This window comes from Tamandua tetradactyla, chromosome 10 (assembly GCF_023851605.1).
Source record: "Tamandua tetradactyla isolate mTamTet1 chromosome 10, mTamTet1.pri, whole genome shotgun sequence".
Taxonomy (NCBI): domain Eukaryota; kingdom Metazoa; phylum Chordata; class Mammalia; order Pilosa; family Myrmecophagidae; genus Tamandua; species Tamandua tetradactyla.
The window spans coordinates 46022519-46032153 of NC_135336.1; positions in this window are offsets into that span (position 1 = coordinate 46022519).

Sequence of the window (9635 nt, forward strand, 5' to 3'; positions counted from 1 at the left end):
TTTAGGTTTTTACTTCCAGCTGCTCTAAGATACTAGAGACTAAAAGAAATATCAATATAATGATTCAGCAATCACACTTGTTTTTTAAGCCCTACCTTCTCTGTATAACTCCACCATCACCTTTGATCTTTTGCCCACTTTTTAGGGATATTTGGGCTATGCCCATTCTAATTTTTTCATGTTGGCAGGGGCTGTCGATAATATGGGATAGAGGGATGGAACTAGTTGATGTTCTGGAGAGGCCAGCCCTTCTGCATTTCAAAACTTTTCTGGTCCAGGGACCTATCTGGAGGTTGTAGGTTTCTGGAAAGTTACCCTAGTGCATGGAACCTTTGTAGAATCTTATATAATTTCTAGGTGTTCTTTAGCATTGGCAGGAATGGTTTTGGTTGGGGTTTGGCAAGTTGTAGGTAGCAATGAACTGAAGCTTGCATAAGAGTGACTCCAGAGTAGCCTCGCAAACCTATTTGAACTCTCTCAGCTACTGATAACCTTATTTGTTACTGTTCTTTCCCCCTTTTGGTCAGGATGGTATTGTTGATCCCACAGTGCCAGGTCCAGAATCATCCTTAGGAGTCATCTCCCATGCCACCAGGGAGAATTTCACCCCTGGATGTCATGTCCTGCATAGAAGGGAGGGCAATAATTTCACTTGCAGAGTTGGGCTTAGAGAGAGTCCACATCTGAGCAACAAAAGAGGTCCTCCAGAAGTAACTCTTAGGCATACTTATAGGTAAGCTAAGCTTCTCCACTATATACATAAGCTTCATAAGAGCAGGCCTCAAGATCAAGGACTTAGCCTATTGATTTGGGTGTCCCTAATGTTTGACACAGTCTCAGATGTTTCTCCAGTGGTAAAGTTTAAAACTTTCATATTTTTTCACATCCCTCAAGGGACATGGCCAATACTTTTTGATTACCTGCTTAATAGACTATGGAATGTATCCAGGCATTACATTAAGTTATACAGGATTAAAGGCCTTCATTCTTATTCTGGGCTCCCTGTGTTTTGATTATTTAAATGATCTATCCAGACAGGCTGAATTAGAAAAATTAAGTTCTGGACAAAATAAATCTTTCTTCCTTTGGTCTCAAAGAATAGATGAGGTTCTACAATATAGACAATGTCTTCCTTACCCCTGCATTCTGAATTACCATAATGCTGACATGATCAGTTTAATTCTTATCTCTAAATACCAGGTAATTCATATATAAAACAGTCTCTCAAAATCCAAATATAACAATTACCACTCTGGACTAAATATGACTGCTACAAGAACTTGCAATCTAGGCCCCGTTATAATTATTTCCTAAATGAGACCATAAAATAATTTCTCTTTTATTTCTGGTTTATTTTGCCTCACCAAATGAATAGGTTCATTCACAATGTTACATGCCTTAAACTTTGTTCATTTTTGTAGCAGCACAATATTCCATCGTATGTATACACCATTGTTCACCAATCTACTCAGTCAGTGTATCCTTCAGCCACCTCCGTTCCTTGGGCATCATGTATAATGTCCAAAGTCAACAGTACATCAACACTCAATTTTAGATAATTTCATTCTTCCCAAGAGAAATATAACCAATAAACACACCCTCACCAAATAGAAAATCTAAACTTCCCCTTAACTCTTGTCCCTATCCCCATTATTTACCCCTGGTGTTGCTGTGGTTCTGTTGATGTTTTCCTGTTAAACATAGCCCATAGCATGCAATAGTAGTTTTCCTCCTATATCCTGAACCTAGACACTCTTTGTATAAGATTCATATCATTGCAGTAGTTCATGCAAGAACTTATTTATATTTGTGGTGTTAGTTGTTGGGACACATGGGTCTATACACCCCTGTGCTTGTTTGAAAGGAAGCCTGCCCCCTAAGAAAAGCCATGTTTTAATATAAATCCCATTTCATAAAGGTAGAATAATCTCTATTCAATACTGTATGTTTGAAACTGTAATGAGATCATCTCCCTGGTTGATGTGATTTAGTTAAGAATGGTTGTTAAACTGGATTAGGGGATGACGTGTCTCCACCCATTTGAGTGGGTCTTGATTAGTTTCTGAAGTCCTATAAAAGAGGAAACATTTTGGAGAATGAGAGATTCAGAGAGAGCAACACTACAAAGCAGAGTCCACCAACCAGCGACCTTTGGAGATGAAGAAGGAAGACACCTCCTGGGGAGCTTCATGAAATAGGAAGCCAGGAGAAAAAGCTAGCAGATGATGCTGTGTTTGCCATGTGCCCTTCCAGCTGAGAGAGAAGCCCTGACTGTGTTCGCCATGTGCCTTCTCACTTGAGAGAGAAATCCTGAACTTCATCGGCCTTCTTGAACCAAGGTATCTTTCCCTGGATGCCTTTGATTGGTCATTTCTATAGACTTGTTTTAATTGGGGCATTTTCTTGGCCTTAGAACTGTAAACTAGCAACTCATTAAATTCCCCTTTTTAAAAGCCATTCTGTTTCTGGTATATTGCATTCCAGCAGCTAGCAAACTAGAACAACCCCCTTTCAATTATGTTCACCCTCAATATGGTAATATTACTTATAGACCCACTAGTGAACTGTCTTCACTTCTATCTCTTCCCTTACATTTGATTCATAGCTAATGGTTCACCCATCTCTAGCATCCGTGTATCTCTAGGTGCCCTATATTCTGTATTATAAGCCTCTGATTTTACCCTTACCATGGTCATAAAAGTAGAATCATACAGTTTCTATCCTTTTGTGTCAGGCTTATTTCATTCATCATTATGTCCCATTATCTTTTTTTTTTTTAGGTTAAAGTAAATTTTATTTAAATGTTAGAAAGCGTATATACAATTCACAAATTCTCTATAAAACAACTGCCAATCTTGTGCCAATTTAAAAAAATTAATGTATTTTTTATTTATGATACATAACCACATACAAACACAAATTCTTATCATATGATCATTCCGTTCTTGTTATATAAGCAATAACTCACACTATTATCGCATGGTTGTATATTCATAATCATGATCATTGCTTAGAACATCTGCATCAATTCAGAAAAAACAATAAAAAGAAAACAAAAAAAAGTCATACATACCATACCCATACCCCTCCGCTTCACTGATCACCAGCATTTCCATCTACTAAATTTATCTTAACATTTGTTCCCCCTATTATTTATTTATTTTTAATTCATATGACTTTCTTGCCCATCGATAAGGTAGACAAAAGGAGCATCAGACACAAGGCTCTTACAACCACACAGTCAACCTGCGACAGCCATACCATCATACTATTTTCTTCAAGAAACATGGCCACTGGAGCACAGCTCCACATTTTCAGGCAGTTCCCTCCAGCCTCTCCATTACACCTTAACTAAACAGGTGATATCTATTTAAGGTATGAGAATAACCTCCAGGATAACCTCTTGACTCTGGAATTTCTCAGCCATTGACACTTTATTTTGTCTCATTTCCCTCTTCCCCCTTTTGGTTGAGAAGATTTTCTCAATCCCTTGATGCTGGGTTCCAGTTCATTCTAGGATTTCTGTCCCACGTAGCCAGGAAGGTCCACACCCCTGGGAGTCATGTCCCACACTGACAGAGGGAGGGTAGTGAGTTTGCTCGCTGTGTCGGCCGAGAGAGAGAGAGGCCACATCTGAGTAACAGAAGAAGTTCTCTTGAGGGTGACTCTTAGGCCTAATTTTAAGTAGGCTTAGCCTATCCTTTGCAGGATTAAGTTTCATATGAACAAACCCCAAGATTGGAGGCTTGGCCTATTGCCTTGGCTGTCCTCACTGCCTGTGAGAATATCAAGAATTCTCCACTTGGGGAAGTTGAATTTTCCCCCTTTCTCACCATTTCCCCTAGGTGACTCTGCAAATACTTCCCTATTTACTGTTCAAATCACTCTGGGATTTATCTGGGCATCACTCTGGACAAACCTACAAAATTGCATGCCCTATGCAAGGTTCCAAGTACTATGGTGTTCAATTAAGCTGTCCACATACGTTATATTAGGAAATGCACTAGTCAAAATATAAACTTTGTACCAAATAAACATTTTTTGCTTGTCTCACACATCTGTTAAAGTTTTAAAATATTAATTACCATCCATTTTCAACACCCGGCATTATTGACATTCCTTTGTTCTTCCTCATTCTTGCGCCAATTTTGTAATGATTTCTGTACAGACTTAGAAATTTTGCTGTGAAATGACTTCTACAAAATACTTGTTTTAGAAAGCATCACAGTGTTAACTTTAGGCAAAATAATGTTTAAAATTGAAGTGTTTGCATGCAGATGAGTGAGTGCAAAGTGTCTGAGAGTTTCAGTCTTTGAGAGCACACCTGTAGTTTAATAAAGACTGGCTTTATATCTTTATTTCAAAAGCATGCTTGTTTTCCAAAAGGATGACTAACCAACTGATGACATCCCTGAGAGCAGAATCCCGACCACCAGTTTAAAAGGAATAACTCAGTGAAGTGATTTGCCTCAAAGATACAGAGGCAAAGTCAATGTCAAATTACTTAACTTACAAGGAATTTAAAAATTCAAAGTTTTGGAATTTCTTCCCTGAGTTATGGATGTTTTTAATTTACAGTCTATAATAAAATAGGTGCATTCCATCATTCCAAGTGATACTTATAATTGTTATGGTTCTTGGTACTGAAAATAGATTGGTTACAACTCAAACAGCACAAAGTAGTAGCAAGGACATGTTTCATGGAAATCTTTGGTGAGGTGCAATCTTGTAGAAGCTTTCTCACTTTGTTTCTCTCCTAATAATACTTCTAGAATATTCAAGTTTTTTCAGGAGAGGAACTACAAGACCATAATGAAAGACAAGCAGACCATCCTGTATGGCTGTTATCACCTATTGCATGCCACATTTCCCTTGGAGTTTGATACTGCTCCAACAAGTGATCATCACCACAGATAACATCTACCTGACAAGCTGGATCAAGACCCATTTTTTGTCAGAGGAACTTTTCTATATGCCCAAGAGTTGTTACTCCTGAAACTCAGACAAACTTCTTTTCCATTGGTTGACAAATACCTCTCCTAGGACGGCTCACTTCTGTCTTCTTGCTACTGATCAGCCTTTGCATTTTTAAACTTCTCCTCTCCCATTCTCTTTTGAATCTATTCTAATCTGGCTTTCTTTCTAAACCTCCTTTGAAATTGCTGTTGTCAAGATCGTGAGTGATCTTCATCTTACTTGATTTGCAGCAAGAAACAATTTTTATTTTGCTTCCATGACATTTTCTCATTTTTCTTCCCCACTGGTTGCTCTATTTCAGCCACATAGGTTGGCTTCTCCTCATCTTCCAGTGCTCTAAAAGTTGGAATGTCTCAGGGCTCAGGCCTTAGATATGTTTTATCTGCACTTCCTAGATTAAAAGCTCCTAAAAATGTTTATTTGGTACAAAATTTATATTTCGACTAGTGCATTTCCTAATATAACTTATGTAGATAGTTGATTGAACACCTTAAGTACATGGAACTTTGTATAGGACATGAGATTTTGTTGGTTTGTCCAGGTGAGGCCCTGATGAATCCCAGAGTGATTTGATCAGTGAGTGGAAAAGTATTTGCAAAGTCCCCTTCGGGGAATGGTGACAGCGGGGGAAAATTCAACTTCCCCAAGTTGAACTACTAATATTCTCACAAGCAGTGTGGACAACCAAAGCTATAGGTTGAGCCCCCAGTCTTGGGGTTTGTTCATATAAAATTTAACCCCACAAAGGAATGGTCAAGCCTACTTAACGTTAGGCCTAAGAGTTACCCCCCAAAGAACCTCTTTTGTTGCTCAGATGTGGCCTCTCTCTCCAATCAACACAATAAGCAAACTCACCACCTTCCCCCTGTCTACGTGGGACATGACTACCAGGGGTGTGGACCTTCCTGGCAATGTGGGACAGAAATCCCAGAATGAGCTGAGATTCAGCATCAAGGGATTGAGAAAAACTCTAGAATGAGCTGAGACCCAGCATCAAGGGATTGAGAAAACCTTCTAGAACAAAAGGGAGAAGAGTGAAATGAGACAAAGTGTCAATGGCTGAGAGATTCCTAACAGAGTCGAGAGGTTATCCTAGAGGTTATTTTTATGCATTAAATAGATATCACCTTGTTAGTCAAGATGTAATGGAGAGGCTGGAGGGAACTGCCTGAAAATGTAGAGCTGTGTTCCAGTAGCCATGTTTCTTGATGATGATTGTATAATGATATAGCTTTCACAATGTGACTGTGTGATTGTGAAAACCTTGTGTCTGATGCTCCTTTTATCTACCTTGTCAACAGATGAGTAGAACATATGGAATAAAAATAAATAATAGGGGGAACAAATGTTAAAATAAATTTAGTTTGAAATGCTAGTGATCAATGAAAGGGAGGTGTAAGGAGTATGGTATGTATAAATTTTTTTTTTTCTGTTTTCGTTTTATTTCTTTTTCTGAATAGAGGCAAATGTTTCAAGAAATGATCATGATGACGAATATGCAACTATGTGATGATATTGTGAATTACTGATTATATATGTAGAATGGAATGATCAAAAGAGGAATGTTTGCATTTGTTACATGTTTGTTTGGTATTTTAAAAAATAAAATAAAATAAAAAATTAAAAAAAAAAAAAGCTTCTGGCTCCTCTGTGTGTCTTTCACCTCTGATGCCTTCTCTAAAAGTCTTAATAGAATTAAGTCCCATACTGATTCATTTGGGCCACACCTTAACTGAAGTAACTTCATCAATAGGTCCTATTTATAAGGGTTCACACCCATAGAAATGGATCACGTTTAAGGACATGTTTTTCTGGGGTACAAGCCACCACTTCCCTCTCCCCATCCAATTCATCTACTACCAGTGCTATCTTTAAAATAATTAATATATTCTGATCTAACTACTTTGCTACCATTCTGGTTCAACCCACTATTACCTCTCACTTTTTAAAAATGCAATTTATTGATAGTCACATACCTTATGTTATGGTCAGGTTCATGTGTCAACTTGGCCAGGTGGCGGTACCTGTTTGTCTGGTTGGGCAAGTGCTGGCCTGTCTTTTGCTATGAGGGTATTTCATAGACTTAAATCATGATCACGTCGGGTACATCCACAGCTGATTCCATTTGTAATCAGCCAAGGGGACTGTCTTCTTTAATGAGTGATGCTTAATCTAATCACTGGATGCCTTTTAAGGAGGCTTCAGAGGAGATGGTTCTCTTCCTGCTTCCACCAGTGAGCCTCTCCTGTGGAGTTTGTCCAGACCCTGCGTCGGAATTGTCAGCTTCACAGCTTACCCTGTGGATTTTGGACTCTGCATTCCCATGGTTACATAAGACACTTTTATAAATTTTATATTTACGGATATTTCCTATTGATTCTGTTTCTCTAGAGAACTCTAACTAATACACATTATAATCATCCAAAGTGTACAGTCAGTGGTTTACAGTATAATCATATAGCTGTGCATTCATCACAATCAAGTTTTGAATATTATCATTACTCAAAAAGAATAAAATTAAAAAAGCAGAACACCCAAATATCCCTTCCCCTTTGTCTTCATCCTTTTCAGTTCCTTCAGCTCTGTTCAAATATCATCTTATCAGTCTTTGTGTAAATTAGAAAAGGGATACCTTCTTAGTGGATGCAATCAATGAAGCACATGGTTAAAGGCAGGTAGCATCTTTCAGTGAAGAACATTTGCCTGTGAATGAAGAGAATGTTGCCTCTTCCTTCCAGCAAACACAGGACTACACCAGGGTGCTTGGCTTGGAGAGTGTAGTATGGGTGTTCTTGTACAACCTGCTTCGAAAGTGCTCCCCAACCGTCTTCTATAAAATAGTAACATCTCCACTGCCCTTCATATCACTTATCACCATCTGACATTTTACATACTTATGCCTGTCTCCCTTTTCCACCACCCAGAACTTAATATCCACATTTTGTTCACTGCACCTAAAACACTTGTGGTACATAATGGGTGCTCAATAAATATTTATGAGTGAGTGAACCAATTAAGCAGCTAGATTAGGAAAATTAAGATAGCTGGCTTTTTATAGAAATCAAGAAAGGAGTATTGCAAGGAGGTAAGAGTCCAGTAAGTTAAGCCATGGTTTAATAATTAGGAAGAAATGGCCACTGACTGTGACTGGAAATTAGAGAAGTGATGTAGTCACAAAACAGATTATGGGGATATCAAGCAAGCAGTACTCTAGAGTTGCACTGTTCAACATGGCAGCACTGGCTACAAGTGGCTACTGAACATTTGAAATGTGGTTATTATGACTGAGGAATTGAATTTTTTATTTTGTTTATTTTAAATTTAATGAGTGAAGCAGTATAAAATTTTTTTTAATTAAACACAATACTATTGTTTTGCTAAGACTGCATTTCACCTTAACCACTGAACATATGGAATTCATATTAAGATGCTTTGTAACCATTCAAATATACACCAGAAAAATATCAAGTGTTGATAAGGATGCAGAGAAATTGGAACCATCATACATTCTTGGTGGGAATGTAAATGGTACAGCTGCTGTGGAAAACTGTTTGGCTTGTTCCTCAGAAAGTTAAATATAGAATTACCATATGTGCTGGTTTGAAATGATGTATGTACCCTAGAAAAGCCATGTTTTAATCCTAATCCCATTTTACAAAGGCAGCCATTTCTTCTAATACCTATTCAGTATTGTATGTTTGAAACTGTAATGAGATAATCTCCCTGGAGATGTGATTTAATCAAGAGTGATTGTTAAACTGGATGAGGTAGAGGCGTGTCTCCACTAATTTGGGTGGGTCTTGGTTAGTTTCTGAAGTCCTATAAAAGAAACATTTTGGAGAATGAGAGATCTGAGAGAGAGCAGAGCAGAATGACATAGCCACGTGAAGCAGAGTTCAGCAGCCAGTGACCTTTGGAGATGAAGAAGGAAAATGCCGTTTTTGGTCCCAGGAAGATGGCGGCATAGTAAGACGGGCGGGTCTTAGTTCCTCCTCCAGAACAGCTACTAGGGGAGTAGAAACAACACAAAACAGCTCCCGGAGCCATGATAGAGATCAAGAAGACAGCGTACCCCATTCTGGAACGGCTGACTGGCTGGGAGAACCCGCTCCGGTGAGATCGCCGAGGGGCGCGGGCTTCCCCGGGCCGGGGCGGCAAGCGGCCGGAGTCCCTCCCTTCCTCCTTCCCGGGCCAGCTGGGAGAATTGGACAGGCGGTCCCCTCAAGCCGCGGCGGCTGGCGCCGGCTCCACACGCAGCCCTCCGGACCAACTGGGAGAATTGGAACGGAGAACCCCAGGCCGCGGAGAACGGTGACCCGGGTCCCTTCCAAACACGTGGCTTCCCGGTCCGGCTGGGATTGGTGCACTCTCCCGGGCCACGGCGGCTGGCGCCCTCCTGCCACACTTGGTGCCCTGGGCTGGTGAGGAGATGCGGAAGGGTGCTCTCCTGGGCTGTGGCGGCTGGCGACCCTCCCTGCGTTCAGATCCCCGGGCTGGCTGGCACTCTTCCAAGACGCTTCGGCTGGCGAACCTCCCCCACAGCGAGAGTTTTCCAAAGTTAAAGGAGCCACAGCACCTTTTACTGGTGGGAGCCGCAGACAAACGAGTGCCATGAGTGCCACCTACTGGGCAGGATAAGAAAAACAGAACCCAGAGAT